Genomic DNA, 15582 nt, shown 5'->3' with positions numbered 1-15582 from the left:
CAATATACATTGGAAGTGATTACGGTGTGGTATTTTGGAACCCCTTGTAGTATTTCTGGAATTTCTTTTGTGTGTGAAATGTTTTTATTTAATGGAATAAGACACAACACATACAAATATTTCTGGAACGTGACAGGAGTAAGGGAGTTTACCAGGGGCTTCTGGGGGTAGTTAATGGTGGAGGAGGTGCAATGAAGCCAACACACTGGGAAAAGAGTGTCCTTCCCATCAGCTACTCAAAGCCTTATTATGAAGTTATTGGCCAGAAATGCAAAGGCTTGATTTTGCCCATGGTAGGTAGGTCTAGCAACGATAGCTAGGGGTTTAAATAGGATTTGGTAAATACTTGAGAAATTACTAAATCCCATACAAGTATGGTATTTTGATAAATCATTTTCCCACAATCAAAGACTTCAACTTTAAAGGTAAGGTGTTGCACTTAATTTATTTCATTTATTTTCATTTATATTCCAGCTTTCTTCTGTGATGGAATTTAAGCCAGTGTCCATCTGCTTTCCAGCAAGTCTCCTTCCCTCCCTTCTTCTTCTCTCTCTCTCTCTCTCTCTCTCTCTCTCTCTCTCTCTCTCTCTCTCTCTCTCTCTCTCTCTCTCCCTGCCCAGGCACTGATGAGGAGACCCGGATCTGCTTAGTTCTGGTAAGGATGTAGCGCCAAGTGCCTTCAGACCTTGATTTGGGGTTAGAGAGCAAGTTCTTCCTGATTCATGTGAATGAACACCGTCCCCAAAAGAACAAGGGACTCTGCATTCATTCTCAAACCTAGACGTACTCTCCATCTCCTCTTACCAAGATGCTTTACCAAAGGAAAATGATGGTTGTCGTTGTGTTACATAGAATTGTGCTGAGACAAAGGCATAAACAATTTAAGCTGAAGTAGGAATTCTTAAAAAAAATATGTATATCTGAAATATCTAAAGAAGATCCATGAACCTGTGGCCCTGGGCTAAATTTCTTGCAAGAGGAAAGAACCTGGAGGGAGATAAGGAAGGCAGGAGGGGGGAAATGGAAGTCAGGTGGGAGGAAGGGGGAATGACTGCCCACTGCAAGCAATCAGTTCATATCTCTGCAAGAGCAATCTGTCCTTGTCTATGCAGCTGTTGGCCAGGGAAGGGGGGGTCATCGCACCACTGTTTCTGGCTCTGCTCACTGCAGGTATATGCCCCCTGCTTGCTTAATCCCAGTGGAATGCAGCCCTTGAAAGAAAATAGACTGCTGCAGTCTAAAATAACCAGATGCTTTGCTTCTTTCTTAGCCTAATGCATTCCTGTAGCTATGCAATGCTGGCACATCAGCACCTAATGCCTAAAAGCAACATTCCTTGCTGAATCACAGTGCTGCAGGAATTGCCTCAATGCCTTAGTGTTGGTATGGCATGTTCTGCCACTGAGCACAACTGTTGCTGGAAAATGGAGGAGACGGGAACAGCCACACTAATTATTACTATTAGTTTGTTTAAAAATATGTTGTCTACTGCTCTCCGTTTTGAAATCCCAGGACAGTCCACAATAGCTTAAGACATGGGAATACAATGCAATGAAACATTATGGTCAAAGACATGGGAATACAATGCAATGAAACGTTATGGTCAAAGCCACATTCAAAGGTTAAAATTCCAGTGCCTGGGTGAATGAAGGAGATTTGCCTGGCAGCTTGAGGATAAGAGGCTCAGACAAGCCTCCAGGAGGGTATTCTACAGTTGCTATTTCACTTATTGTTAATGACAAAATACATGCAAGCAACACACTTCTAAGGAGATCTGACTGAAGGGGTGTGGATCTGCTGCCTCTCCATTCTGTTTTTATCCCTGCAGTTCAGTTGTATATTTATGTGTAGCCCAAGTACAAAACGTTCACTGCACAACTCCTTGTTCTTTCTAAAATCATATTTATAAATTTATATTTATATTTATTATAGATAGATAATGTGTGCTTATGCAAATTCCTTTAAATTAGTACTGCATTAGAATTATCAACAAGGTAATTTTAAATATATCTGTACTTATTACACTTTACACATATAGTTCACAACGAATTTCAACTTACAGTGTGGCTTGTGTGTTAACAAAGATGTGTACATTTGCTCTTAATACAGTTGTTCCCACCAGAATATTTCTCCTCAAAAACAGATTTTAGGGGTGTGTGATTTGCAATAGGATCTTCTCAACATCCTATTCTTAGGAAGTGCAGTGCCTCAGTTCCAAATAAAAGTTTAAAGGATATTCTTCTTCAGATTCTAAAAACTTCAAAACAAAGGCAAAATAACCACTGCCTGCCCACCCAAGGGAGTCAAATTTCCACCTACTTGACAGTCCTGGGAAGGCTTCAATTTCTCTTCTATATTTACTCCGGCGATCAATGGAAAACTCTTATTGGATTTGTGGTGTCTGAGCTTTGGAGGAAAGTAAACCCACATATATCCAAGAGTGGGGATCCTTTGTGTCTGGCCAGAACAAATGGTATTCTTAGTGAAAGAGGCAGGTCATTTTGTTCCCTTGAGTTGGTCCGTATGAGATTCTTCCCACTTCCATTATCAAATGACTCTTGAAATGTTGCTATGTAAGAGGAATTGGACAAGGGATGTTTGTCACCCGTGGTAACTCTTAAAAGGAAGTGTGTGTGTGTGTGTGTGTGTGTATTAGTATGGAGGAACAAGACACTGCTTTGCACCACTGCAGTCGTTGCTAAGCCAGCTTGATAGGTTACCACTTCTTAATGTGTTTGCAAATGTCCAAGTCATTGCATCCCTGTACCTCTCTGCTGCATCTTGCTATTGCCCTGTTTTACTTTCTATTAACCTCATCTTCAATGCCTTTTTATTTGGAGTTGTGTTCTTGCATTATGTGAAAGGGGGTGCTGCATTTCTCCTCATCCCCAGAAGCAAGAGATGCAGTACAACCATCTATATACTGTACATTTGTTCATTTTAGATATCTGCTCCCCCTCCCCATTCCCCAGCCCTTTAAAAAAGAGGCATTCTAACTCTTAGAATGCATTGATAAAAATGGAGGGAGGGGGAGAATTATGGCAGGCCAATCAAGTCTCATAAAGCAACTGAGATGATCCCAAGGATTTTGCTTTTACATCTCTTTGGTTTCTAAACTCCTTTGATAATATTGAGGGATTGGCTCTTAACTATATGAAGGCATTCCTCTCAATGGCCTAAATTATGTCTAGCTGGACCACTTTGTGGAATTGGATGGAGGGGTCAGTGAACAGATCGTTATATCAATTTCCTGCTATTCACTTCCAGTGGTTCTCAACCTGTGGGTCCCCAGATGATGTTGGACTACAACTCCCATCATCCCTGAGCTCTGGCCTTGCTAGCTAGGGGTGATGGGAGTTGTAGTTGAACAACATCTGGGGACCCACAGGTTGAGAAAGGCTGCTTTAGGCTATCTACAGGTGACCATGGGCCCCCGTCCTCAACAGATGGAACAGCAGAGGTGGCTATTGGCTGCCATGTTGGCACAATCCAATATGAAGTGACAGCAGGGTGCCAAATTTGGCTGCTTCATCCTGTGAAGGTCCTGTACAATTGGACCCTGAAGCTCAACTAATCAGAAAGGACATTTTCCCCCATCTAGAATTGTTTCCTTAAACAGCCATCACACAGAATCAATGGCTTTGTAGATTATACCACTTGGATAAAGGTGCAGCCATTTTACAGGTTGGTATTTTCAGAGCTCTTCAGCCCAAGCAAGGACTGACGGTCAACTACTGGACAAACCAAAGGCTACTTTTCCATGACTGCCCACTAGCTAAAGTTTAAAGTCTAGTAGGAGCTTGCAGTGGAAGGACAATTCCCTTTCCTCCTTGCCACCCAGAATGAAACTACACAGAAGGTAGTTGCTAGTTAAGTGCCGCTTGTTCTTTGCACATAAATAGCATTTCCCATACTCTCCCTTTCTTGATGTCAACAAATGACAGTAATAAAGAAACTGAGATAACTGGAGGTCCCTGGGAGCACAGGGGCATGTCTGGGTCTCAGATGATGGACAGTTGAGTAGTGTCTGCCAGATGGCCTTAAAACCTGTGCTTTGGAGCTTGCAGCTTTCTGTGGCTGCCCTTCCACACTACGCAAATGGAGAGCACTTGCGCAGGGAAGGGGAGGCACTGAGGTCTGCATAATTCCTTTTGCTCCCTTTCCTTGTGATGAAGCCTCTGTGAAGCTGCCATTGGATCAGAGATGTTAAAAGCTTTGGTTATTCAGCTGCCTGCAAACAGATGTTTCTTCTTTGTGGGCTATGGAAATCTGTGAGCGTGCTTGCTTTCATAACAGCTTTAGAAGAAGTTATATCAGCTGCCTTTATTTGTTTTTTTTCAAAGGCACAGGAAGGTGGGAGCTCATTGCCTGCGATCGGTTCCACTTCTGTCTTCACCAATACATTTTCATGGAGATCGATATCCTGTTCACTGAGTCAAACTGCGCCAGCCCAATCAATCTTGGGTGCTGACTCTCACATAGAAGTGAGAGTGATGCACTTTCAATTAATGACATAGATTTTTGTTAATTGCAATCAAACTCTATTTTCTTCCCCTTCTTAATGGCACGTTTGAATGTATTAATACAGCTTTGCCAGGGGGCAGTTTTTCACCACTCAAAACACCCGCTCAGCTGCCAGAAAGATGTAGAACCTTAACCCTTTGCAGTATTGTAACCAAGTCCCTTTGTCTGCCTGTCTCCTCGCCTTCAATTCTGTGCAGGGGTAGCCCTCCATGTCGTTGGACTTCAGCTTCCACCAACTACAGCCAGCAAGATCAATTGTTAGGCGTGATGGGAGTTGGAGTCCAGCAACTTTAAGGGTAGCCCTTGAAGTTCCCTGGGTGACCCTTAGAGGCCTGATAGCTGATTGCTTGATTTAGATTTTAAGCTCTGTATAGACATGGCATTAGTAGGTTTTGGGGTTGTTTGTGATTCCACCAAAGAAAACATAAACAGCTTGTTCTACAGAGTGGATTCATACCCCTGTTACGATTATGCAATGAGCAGGACTAGTCCTACTAAGCTGCCTTGGGCAAGGCCAAATTTTCATGAGGTGTTGCCAGGAGGAGTCTTATAACCACAATTCCATGTGTGCCTTATGTTTTGAAGCATAGCTAATGATGATTGTTTGTAAAAGGGATGCTAATAGCTCCAAGGTGCCGTAAGAGGGCAAACTCATATTTATCAAGAGCTTTCAGACCTTCTGATGAAAGCTGCTCCTGGTCTACGTGGGATTTTAGTACTGTACTTTGCTTGCTGCTCCTTCTCGAAACTCAAGGTTAGCACTTTCTCTTCTAGATGTGTTGTATTACAAAACAGAAACAAAGAAGTGGAAAAGGAGGATCAGAAGAACTGGAGCCGAGGTGTGTTCAGTAGACAAAATTCCTAGCATTCTGCCTCTTAATGAATTGAGAGTTAATTAGTGACTGCCCTGAGAAGAAGAGGCGATCTGAATTGCAGGCGAAAGGCCTGTGTGGTTAAAAACAAAGCTGCCTGGATGCAAGTGGAGTTTGCATAATATTGCAACTATTTCTCTCTCTCTCTCTCTCTCTCTCTCTCTCTCTCTCTCTCTCTCTCTCTCTCTCTCTTGGCTTTTATATCCTACCTTACCCAGTATGGTAGGCCTGGGGAACGTGTCGCCCTACAGCTGTTGTTGAACTCCAATTGCTAACAGCCTGAGCCTGTCTCACCAATAGTCAGGGATATCAGGCATAATGGAAGTCGTATCCAGTAATACTTGGGAGAGGTTCCCCACTTCCAGTTCTATTTTTCTAGAAAAAGAGGTGCCATAGCTCACTATGAACACCTACCTTGTTCTCTTATAATGGTAATGGCGCCCTCCGGCTGAAAAATGCCTTGTCCACTCCAGCACAAAAGCATCAGGATAACTAACAAACTAATACAGTAAAATGTACACTAAAGTTATAAAAACTAACCCAAGCCAAGTAAAAATGGTGATATCATATTATCTAAAGTTGTAAATTATATAAAATCCATATTTTAAAAAAGAGAGAGGCACCTTCAATATTTCCTAAAAACCTAAATATATGGACTATGACAAGTGGTTCATTTTGGGTGTTCCAAAGCTTGAGCATCACTGTATAAAAAGTCATACTCGGAATCAATGTAGAGTTTAGATCACATTGGTTTTCTAAGAGGAGTTCTTAGTACACTGATTCCCCAATCCAAGACCATAGAACCTTCTGTTTTAGGCTGCCTTGCCTCAAGCACACACTTGTCTAACCATGCTCTAACATAATTCACATTAACGAAAACCAGAGTATACAATAATACAAATCCTAAATATTTTCCAGTCTTGGTCATGCTCAGTTCCAAAGGTATCCCTGCTTTACTGAAAATGGCCAGCCAGTATTATGAGAGGGCTCTGGCTTGGTAAACCCCCTCTCAGGCACAAAGCTCACTGGATGACCTGAGGTCAAGCATTCCTTCTCAGCCTACCTTACCTCATGAGGTGGTTGTGAGGACAGGAACACCCTGAGTTCCTTGGGGGAATGGTGAGATAAAAATACAGTACACAAGTGGGACCTGTCTTCTTCTTCTTCTTTGGCGATCGCTCGTAGCCGATTAAGTTTGTCTTCCATAAACACGGTTTTAACAGAGAGTCCATAAGTGACTGTGAAGGCCAATTCTGGATCCACATGTCCTTCCACAGTGGGGACATAGGTTTCCGGGCAGGAACTGATCATGGTGAGGGTTTGCCAAGCATGCCTTCCTCTTAGTGTGTTTCTCCCTTTTGTCCTGAGTTTGAGCGTCTTCAAAGTCCATGACACCTTTGGTAAAGGCTGTTCTCCAACTGGAGCACTTGCAGACCAGTGTTTCCCAGTTGTCAGTGTTTATACTACATTTTTTAAAGATTTGCCTTGAGAGAGTCTTTAAACCTCTTGTTGACTGCCGGCCTTACGCTTTCCATTTTTAAGTATGTCCTCACTCTCTCACAGGTTCCTGATTGAGGTTCCAGGCAGCTGTTACTTCCTTTTAGATACTGTTACATGCTACCCTAGACCTGTGCAGAGCTTGTGTGAGGTCCAGGGAGGGAGTATTCTTGGCATGACAGCATAAGTCTGTTCAGACAAAATGGCATGGTGCAGTTAATCAAAAACAGGAGGGGAACCTCCTAGGCACCTTGTGGTTGCAGTGAGAAAGTAAAGCCAAGGCTCTGAACTTAAGACTCACTGCAGCTAATTACCATCATGGTAAACTAGCCTTTCCTAACCTGAAGCCATCCAGATGTTTCAACTACAACTCCCATTAAGCCCCAGTAACGTCTGATAAAGCTGCAGCAAGGCATGTTTATGGTGACATTAAAACTGATCCAAAGGTCCCATTTCTGTTGACGTGGCCCATTGTCTTTTTTAATTAGACGGATTAATAAATAAAGAACAGGCTTCTTTGGCATTTTGCCCCCTAATGCCCATGATCTAGCTGCTTCACTTCATTTTATTTCTTATCCATTTGCTCTAAAATGTGTATCTCACCAACTGGACAGGAATGGACCTTGTAGTGGCTTATTTAAAAAAAAAAAAAAGACAGGCAAACCGGGACATCCTCATGTTGAGAAACATTTGAAAATATGTGGGCAGTGTCTCCTGATGTCTCTCCTGCTAATTTCCTGGATGGTTATGTTTCAGAAAAACATAGCTAAATACATTATCTGGCCGTAGTATATCCTCACCCCTCGCTCATCATGCAGAGCACAAGGACCAGGTTAGGCAAGCAGCAAGAATGGATAAATCATATCCGAAAGGTTCATGAAACTAATAAAGAAGATGCATAATTAGAGGAGCTTGGAACGACACAGTCTCTGCATTTTTAAAGGGGGCGTGTGATCAGCCTGACTCCAAGCGGATTGTAGGGGTCTCTTCTTTGCAAGCTTTCTTCCCCAGCCACCTGCTGCCTGCCTCATCCTTGGTGCAGCAACTCTGGGCGAGTTGCCTCCGCTCAAGCTCAGCTTCTGCTAAGCCTGGAGGGGGGGACAAGGCTGTTTAATGATGCTAGTTATGCCATACACGGCCTTGCTGTTTCTAGGAATAGATATGCTCAGACATCAATTAACATCTAATTGCTGGAATTACTCTTGTTACTCTGCTATAGATGCCACAGAGATCAAACCAGGCCTATTTGCAGTTCTATTTTTAATTTAATGGAACTTCAGCTTTTTCTATCCAGCAAAATATAATACAATATAATATAATAAATAATAAATAACTGACATACCATTCAGAGAATATACAGTTCAGGGATCAGGACGTTCTTAAGGAAATGACATATACAAGATCACGTCTTAATTGTTTGCACCAAAGGGGAGGTTTGATTGTCTTTGCAGGAACTATTCTCCACCACTTTGTCCTTGCTTCCCCCCCCCTTCACATTATATTCTCTTTTCATCTTTGCCTTGTTTGTCTGTGTGATCTTTACCTCAGAGAGATGGTGTGGAGGGAAATAAGAAAGGGTCTTGAAATTACTTGCTTAATTCAATGGGTTAGATGCTGCTCCAGTCATCTGTGGGATCAACTTCAGGGAAATGGCTTTTCATAATTTTTTTTAAATTTCATTTTAGTGTGTGTGTGTGTGTGTCTTTAACCTATTGAAGGAGCCAGCTTGGACTCAGAGGTTCAATAAGAAGAAATAAATGTGTGTGAGAGAGGTTAAGTAAATTGAGAAGGGACATCAAGACGTGAGGTGATGTTTTAAGTGCTGGCACAGGGACTATTCTCACCTACAACATTACATGTCCTCCCACTGGGCCTGCATTGTCTTCTACCAGCATTAGGCTGCTTTTGGCCATGCCTGGATCACCACAGCTGTAAGGTAGAGCAAACACTCGGTATGCACAAGGTCCCAGATTCAATTCCAGGCATTTCCAGATACAAGGATCTCAAGTAACAGATGTCTCTTGCAGCCTCAGAGAGCCATGGCCATCAAGAGCAGATCAGATATTGGGAGCTGAGCCAGTGCTCAGTATAAGGGCCACTCTTTATGTTCAACCCACTGCACAAGGCTCAGATAACAGAGACAAACGTCAGCTAGAGGGACCCATGTCTTTCTTTGGACAGATATCAGGTACCTGCCACTTATCCATGTGAGTCATGGAAATCTCCAAGGACAAATAGAAATTGCTGCTAGGCAAATACATTTCCCACAAAATCACAGTAACCCCCATGGTGCAGAGCAGTGCATTTAGTCTCATGTCTACATGGCGTTCCCATGCACATGGGTTTTCCCATTCACTTCAGTGGGAGGGAATTATTATTATTATTATTATACTCCGCCTGTTTGGCTGGGTTTCTCCAGCCACTCTGGGCAGCTCACAGAATATATAAAGCATAATAAAAGAAAAGGTAAAGGGACCCCTGACCATTAGGTCCAGTCGTGGACGACTCTGGGGTTGCGGTGCTCATCTCGCTTTAGTGGCCGAGGGAGCCGGCATACAGCTTCCAGGCCATGTGGCCAGCATGACTAAGCCGCTTCTGGCAAACCAGAGCAGTGCACGGAAATGGCATTTACCTTCCCACTGGAGCAGTACCTATTTATCTACTTTTGATGTGCTTTCAAACTGCTAGGTTGGCAGGAGCAGGTACCAAGCAACGGGAGCTCACCCCGTTGCGGGTATTCGAACCGCTGACCTCCTGATCGGCAAGCCCTAGGCTCTGTGGTTTAACCCACAGCGCCACCCACGTTCCATAAAGCATAATACAAGCACATAATACTAGCACATGCATCCCTTTGAGCACATACATCTGAACCCTCTTTTGTGGGCACACTCAAGCCACTCTGGATCACACTTCTCCTGTGCAAAACCCCTGTGAGTTGATTGAGACTGACCTTTAGGAAGGAATGAAATCCAGTATTCTGTGTCTTTGAGATGGCTGTGGGATGTGCAAACTTATCATTTTGGCTCAGCTGCTCCATCTACAGATAGTTTAGCTACCCTGCCACCTGCTTTCCCATTCCCGAGTGGCAGGTGAGACATTTGTATTAGTATATTTATCATAGCAATTTCTTTGGTATTCATCACTAATATGTGAGTGCTTCACTATTATGAAAGATAAAAATGCCTTGTACGTTCCCGTCACCAAGGGCTTCTCTGCTATTATGGCATCACTTATTGTGTTTGTCCTTGTAGTTACTTTGGTGTGTGCCATCCATCTTTTGAGCACGTATGAGGCACTGCAGAGACAAGTAGTGTGTGTGCTCTCACTGTGTGTCTTTGCATCGAGGTGGCCATTTATATTTCCACTCTGAAACTAGCCCTTTGATTTTTCTCTGCATTTCTAAATGTTAACAGGACCTTAGCATTAGCTCAGGTTTCGTTATCATCATAACGTAATGCTCAACACTCAATCATTGTAACGCTCCGCTGGTGAAATGCTATTCCACTGAAGAATGTTTTCAGTATGACAAAAAGTGGTGTGTGGAGTGAAAACTCCACAGTGAGCACTTGAGAATATGTGAGCAGAGCTCACTGAGGCTTGTGTGGATACGATGCACACACAAATGGTTAGCGCAGCTTTGAAAATGCTGGTTGCTTGTTGGGTATATGTGAAAACTGAATGAATGCCCTCATAGGTGCCGACTCCATGGGGCTTGAGGGGGCCCGAGCCCCCTCAAAAATTCGTTTGGGGGGGCTCCGCCCCCCCCAATAATCTCCAGCGCCCCTCCAGCAGAGCGCCATCGCCGCCCCTCCCCCAGCCCAAAATGCACAGGGAGGGGCGGGCTGCATGCCTCCTGCCCTCCCTCCCGAGCAAAAGCTCCACCCAATTTCCTTTGGAGCTGATTAATAGGCGCAGCACGCTCTCCCCTATTCGCTCACGAGGAGGCGGCGCCACTTTATTTGCATATTCATGAGCTTATTTATTATTCATGAGCTTTCCCGGGCCCCCCCAATATTTTTTATAAGTCCGCGTCCCTGAATGCCCTCCAAAAGGTGGCACATGAAGTCAACAGTGGCTGTACATATTGTACATGTAGGCCTTTGCTGAGAGTAGTGGACTGTAACATGGTAGCTCAGCACTGTATTATGCCTCTGAATACTGGTCGCAGGGAATCACAGGTGGACAGAAGGTTGTTTCACTCACGACCAGCTTACAGGCTTCCCACAGGCATTTGTGAGAACAGAGTGCTAAACTAGATTGGCCATTGGCTTGATCCAGCAGGCTTGTATTATTATTATTATTATTATTATTATTTATTTTTTTTATTATTATTTTATTGGGTTTTATCAACAAGAATAATGTTATACAAACAAGTATACCAAGTTTTCTCATGTCATTTGTATATCACAAAAATAGAAAAATAAATGTGGAAAAATAGCTACAGCATGTTTAATTATTAGTGGTCAATGTATAAGTCCTTGGTTTAAGAATTGGTTTAAACAATTAGGAAGAAGAAGAAGAAGAAGAAAAGAAAGGGGGAGAGGGGGAGTGGCAAAGGGGGTGGGGTCGGCTGGTTATACTTCTATTATTCTACTTAAGTGCGTGTGAGGGGTTGTGTCAGTGTTACTTGTACGGATTCTCTTACTATTCACTTGTTGTATTGCCTTGGTGGTGAGAGAGGTTGGGTGTGGCCACCAGGCTTGTATTCTGTTTTTAATGTATTGGACATTTTCCAAAATGGTCCTAGAATGTAGGTATGGGAGACTTACATCCCCAAATGAGTGTTGTTGTTTTTTAAAAAATACAATTTGGCTTCTCACCATTGATACCAAAGAAGACCTTTTTCCCTATGGCTTTTAGCCAGTCTCTCTCTCTCTCTCTCTCTCTCTCTCTCTCTCTCTCTCTCTCTCTCTCTGTGTGTGTGTGTGTGTGTGTGTGTGTGTTAGAGAGAGAGAAACTCATTCTGATCATGGTGGGTGAATGATGAGAGAAGTATTCCCTCATCCTGTGTACCACCTCCTTCTAAGAATTGCCTCTTCCCCCACCCCACTGCCCACCCACCTATAATTTTAAACAGAAAAAAATAAGATGTGTAAAATGTCTGGTTTAGCCCTTATTGAGTTTCTTTCCTATGTCTGAAAAGGTAGACCCTGTGAAGGCATGAAAGAAGGGAAGTAGGTCAACAGTGCCAGGTGTGATTATAATAGGCAGTTGGTGAAGGTGGCTCCCTGTTTGACACTTAATCCACAAAACAGGAAGCAATATGGAATAACAGCAACCGTTGTGCAATGTCCATCAGACTCAGCACCCCATCATCATTGGGAACCACTGTTTGACAGCTGCTTTCTTAAGGCTTTTCTTCATTGCACACCACATGCCTAGGAGAAACTGCACATTTAGCTCCTTGTGTGCTGATGATGGAAGTGGTGCCGTTTTCTGGTAGTTTTCTGGTCTTCCTAGTAGTTGCAAGACACTTCCTTTCCTTTTGTTGGGTGCAGAATACGACTGCCCACTCTTTGTTTGTTGAAAGGAATTCTTTCACTCATTTATCTATCGTTTTATGTCAAATGATGTGAATATAGTCAGATGGCTAATATGCAGGGCTGGTCCAAAACACTTTGCGGCCTGAGGCCACCGCTCCCATTCCTTGTACAGAAACCAACCAGCTGGGGAGTTGAACCTTATTTCAATACTGAAGATAGAGGTTAGCTTACACCCCAATCTGCTCTCCAGCACTTTGCCACACACCCTGCCCTCGTCATCTACTGCCTGAGGCAGCCACCTCACTTCACCTAATGGCTGCACTGGCCCTGCTAATATGACCATGAAGAGGACATTTGGGTTAATTTGGAAGTTGCCAACTTAGTGGCCCTTGGGTGCCATGGTGCCCAGGAAGCCTTCATTGGCACCCTCAGGCAGAAGCCCCCGACTCTGAGTTTTCTTGTTTTAAAAAGTAGGTCTCTAGCCCTCCTAGAAAAAGGGTCATGAAGCAAAATGTGCAGGTACTCTTCTAAGCAATTTCTGTGAAATGTAGCAGCCCAGCTCCTCTCACCTGTCAGTGTTTTTAGCCAATGAGTGAAGTCACAGCTGTGATTAATAAGTGAGTTGTTTGGACATCCGGTGATAGGAATCCCTGGGGTTCTAAAGAGTTGTTTTCCTCTCTTTATTGCACTTCCCCTGCTTCTTTCTTACTTCCTTTTCCTTGAATCCACCTGTTTTGTTTTCCTCCCTGATAGGGAGCAGGTGGCAGTCAGCTTCTTGACAAGCCTTTTTTTTTATAAAAAAAGTGTGTTGAGGTAGTGGAAGAAGCACAGGAAACCTTCATTTTGCTGCCTTCTGGCCATGTGGAACACTGGGCAGACAGCTGCTTGAGGAACTTTTGGAAAATGTTGAGGTGAGGAAACAAATGCAGGAATCTTCCCACTCATGCTGTGTTTTGTTTTGCTACCTACTGGTACATGGAGCAGGCAGCTGTTTGGGAGAGGCTTCCATTGAACACAGGGGTGGGGCTGTGAGTGAGAGGGTAGGGCATCCCTTTTTCTTTTCTTTTCTTTTGTTTCTGCTGCTTGCCCCACAGCAGGGATTGCTCCAAGGTTGTCTTTTGGAGGCAGGGGAGAGCTCAGTGGAAATGCAGAAACATGACAAGTATTGTTATTGCCTCCTCATACAGAGTTTTGAGCTTGTAGATGACGTTTAGCCTCAAACTTCACGCTACTCTGGGCCAGAATTGTTCAGCTACTACTCCGGTGAGTATTTTCTGTGTGTTTTCATTGTATTTATGTTCATCTTTTTATTCCACAAATGTAGTTTAAAAAACCCATATTGCCAGCATGAATATATATTTTTATTTCATAGAATCGTATGCATGTGTATGGCTGGCTGTAGCAATTCAAAATTATACCTGGATTCAGTTACCTTTTATTTTCTAGCTCTAAACGACACACTGAAAAAAAACTGCATAACAGCCAAGACTTAACAGTACATACCAGTATATGGAAAAGAAGAAAGTTTTTCAAACATGTTTTGTTTTAAAAAATAAGAATAGGTTTTTTATTTTCCATATTTGAACCATTTTATGTTCTGGTCCCTTTTCCTCTCATACTCTTTTGGTGGTGGCAGCCATTTCGTGATGGCAGCAGCCATTTTCTGACTAGTGCCTTTAGGACCATCTCAGAATTCCAGGTTGGCAATCACTGGATAATAGATACAGTAGTTGTTTTGAGGAGGTTTTGTTATAGAGTTGACTGAGACTCCTCTGTGGAAAGCTGAATTCATATTGAGAGTTACTGAAGGCTAACATGGGGTGGGGTGAATGGGGTAATTTGTGGTTCTCCAGAACAGCATTTAAGCTTTTAGGGCTCTGCTAATGTTTCAGAGTCACTTTGGAGTGGGTTTCATATGCTACATCCAGGCTTTGTGCAAGAGAATGTCTCTGGGTGACATTTTGTGCTTATATACCTTTAGTAGTAGTGTATACATTAGGACCCAAATATAGACGTTTAACTTTTTTTAAAAAAAATCTGATGCCAGGAAAGTTAATGGTCTCTCCTTTCATTCTTCAAGTACATGACTTTCTGTTGCTTAAAGTGCTCGGTAAGTTGTGTGCCTGAACATCAACAAAAGTGCAAGTTCCATTCCCAGGAAGCAACAATCTGTGCATCTGGACTCAAAGACAAAAATATTTCCATTTGTTAAAATATTGGAGAAAGGTGCTACTTTATTGGTTGTTGTAACGCAGTAACACAAGTAGGATGGCAGATGGGAGAAATCTTCCCCCGACCCCTTTAAAAAATGGTGAATACAGCAATCAAGGTTTTTCAGAAGGTGAGAAAGGATTGGAAAAGGCAGGAACACTATACTTAGCTCTGTGAGCGCCAGGAATATCTCACAATTAGGAACTTGCAGGAGTTGTGTGCGCTGAGAGGCAAGTTGGTTGAGGGGCAGGGTGACGTTAATCATCCTGAAATGCATGCATAGGCAGCCTACTGAACTAACTGAACTTTTGATCTGATATAGGCTGGCAGGTCTTATGCACTACACATATGACAGTCTTTAAAAGGCAGAGTGTTCCTTCCTTTTGACCAAACTAGACCATACACATTAGTTCTGTGTCTGTGTCCTCAATTGCGGGAGAAAGGGTTAACATATGGGACACCTGTTAAGGATAATGGTTTAATTTTCTGAAACAGGAATGTTTGCTTATGTTGAATTCCTGTGTATTTTTGGCATGGTTTTTTTTTTCGTTTGATAGCTCTCCTGTGATTGGCTCACATGAGAGAGCCATTCTATTCTGTTGTGCCTGTTATGGCATGAGATTGTAAATATATTCTTTCTGTTCTTCTCTGTGTGCTTGTGAGGGGTAATGGCCGCTGTGAGAGGTTGCTCAAGATACTGCTGAAGACAATGTGTGTTAGTGTGATCTGTCTGAGGTGAAACAGACAGAGGACATCCCTAAATGTTAATAGGGAGAAACCTAGGCATGAGATTGTAAATATATTCTTGACCTATGCTTGACAAGTACAAGATACTGTACAATTGTTTGGATGCATCCTTTACTGGGTTTTGTTCTGTTTTGAAGAAACTTGTGCAAGTAAAGTTTTGAACAATCTAATGGGTTTAGGTTTAGGTAAAGACACCCCTGACCATTAGGTCCAGTCGTGACTGACTCTGGGGTTTTGGCGCTCCTCTC

At 43.0% G+C, this 15582-nt stretch overlaps 1 long non-coding RNA gene across 5 annotated transcripts in view; it reads left to right on the top strand.

Annotated features, from left to right (window-relative positions):
- The first annotated feature begins 12411 nt into the window (after positions 1–12411).
- LOC309366012 overlaps positions 12412–15582 on the top strand; it is a 69649-nt gene continuing 66478 nt past the window's right edge. For all 5 annotated transcript variants that reach the window (XR_014166392.1, XR_014166393.1, XR_014166394.1 and 2 more), the window contains exon 1: positions 12412–13639. This is a non-coding gene — a long non-coding RNA (uncharacterized lncRNA). The remainder of the gene's footprint in view (positions 13640–15582) is intronic.

The sequence above is a fragment of the Podarcis melisellensis genome, assembly GCF_964234715.1.
Source record: "Podarcis melisellensis genome assembly, chromosome: 3".
NCBI lineage: Eukaryota > Metazoa > Chordata > Lepidosauria > Squamata > Lacertidae > Podarcis > Podarcis melisellensis.
This window is presented reverse-complemented; position numbering and strand designations above follow the sequence as displayed.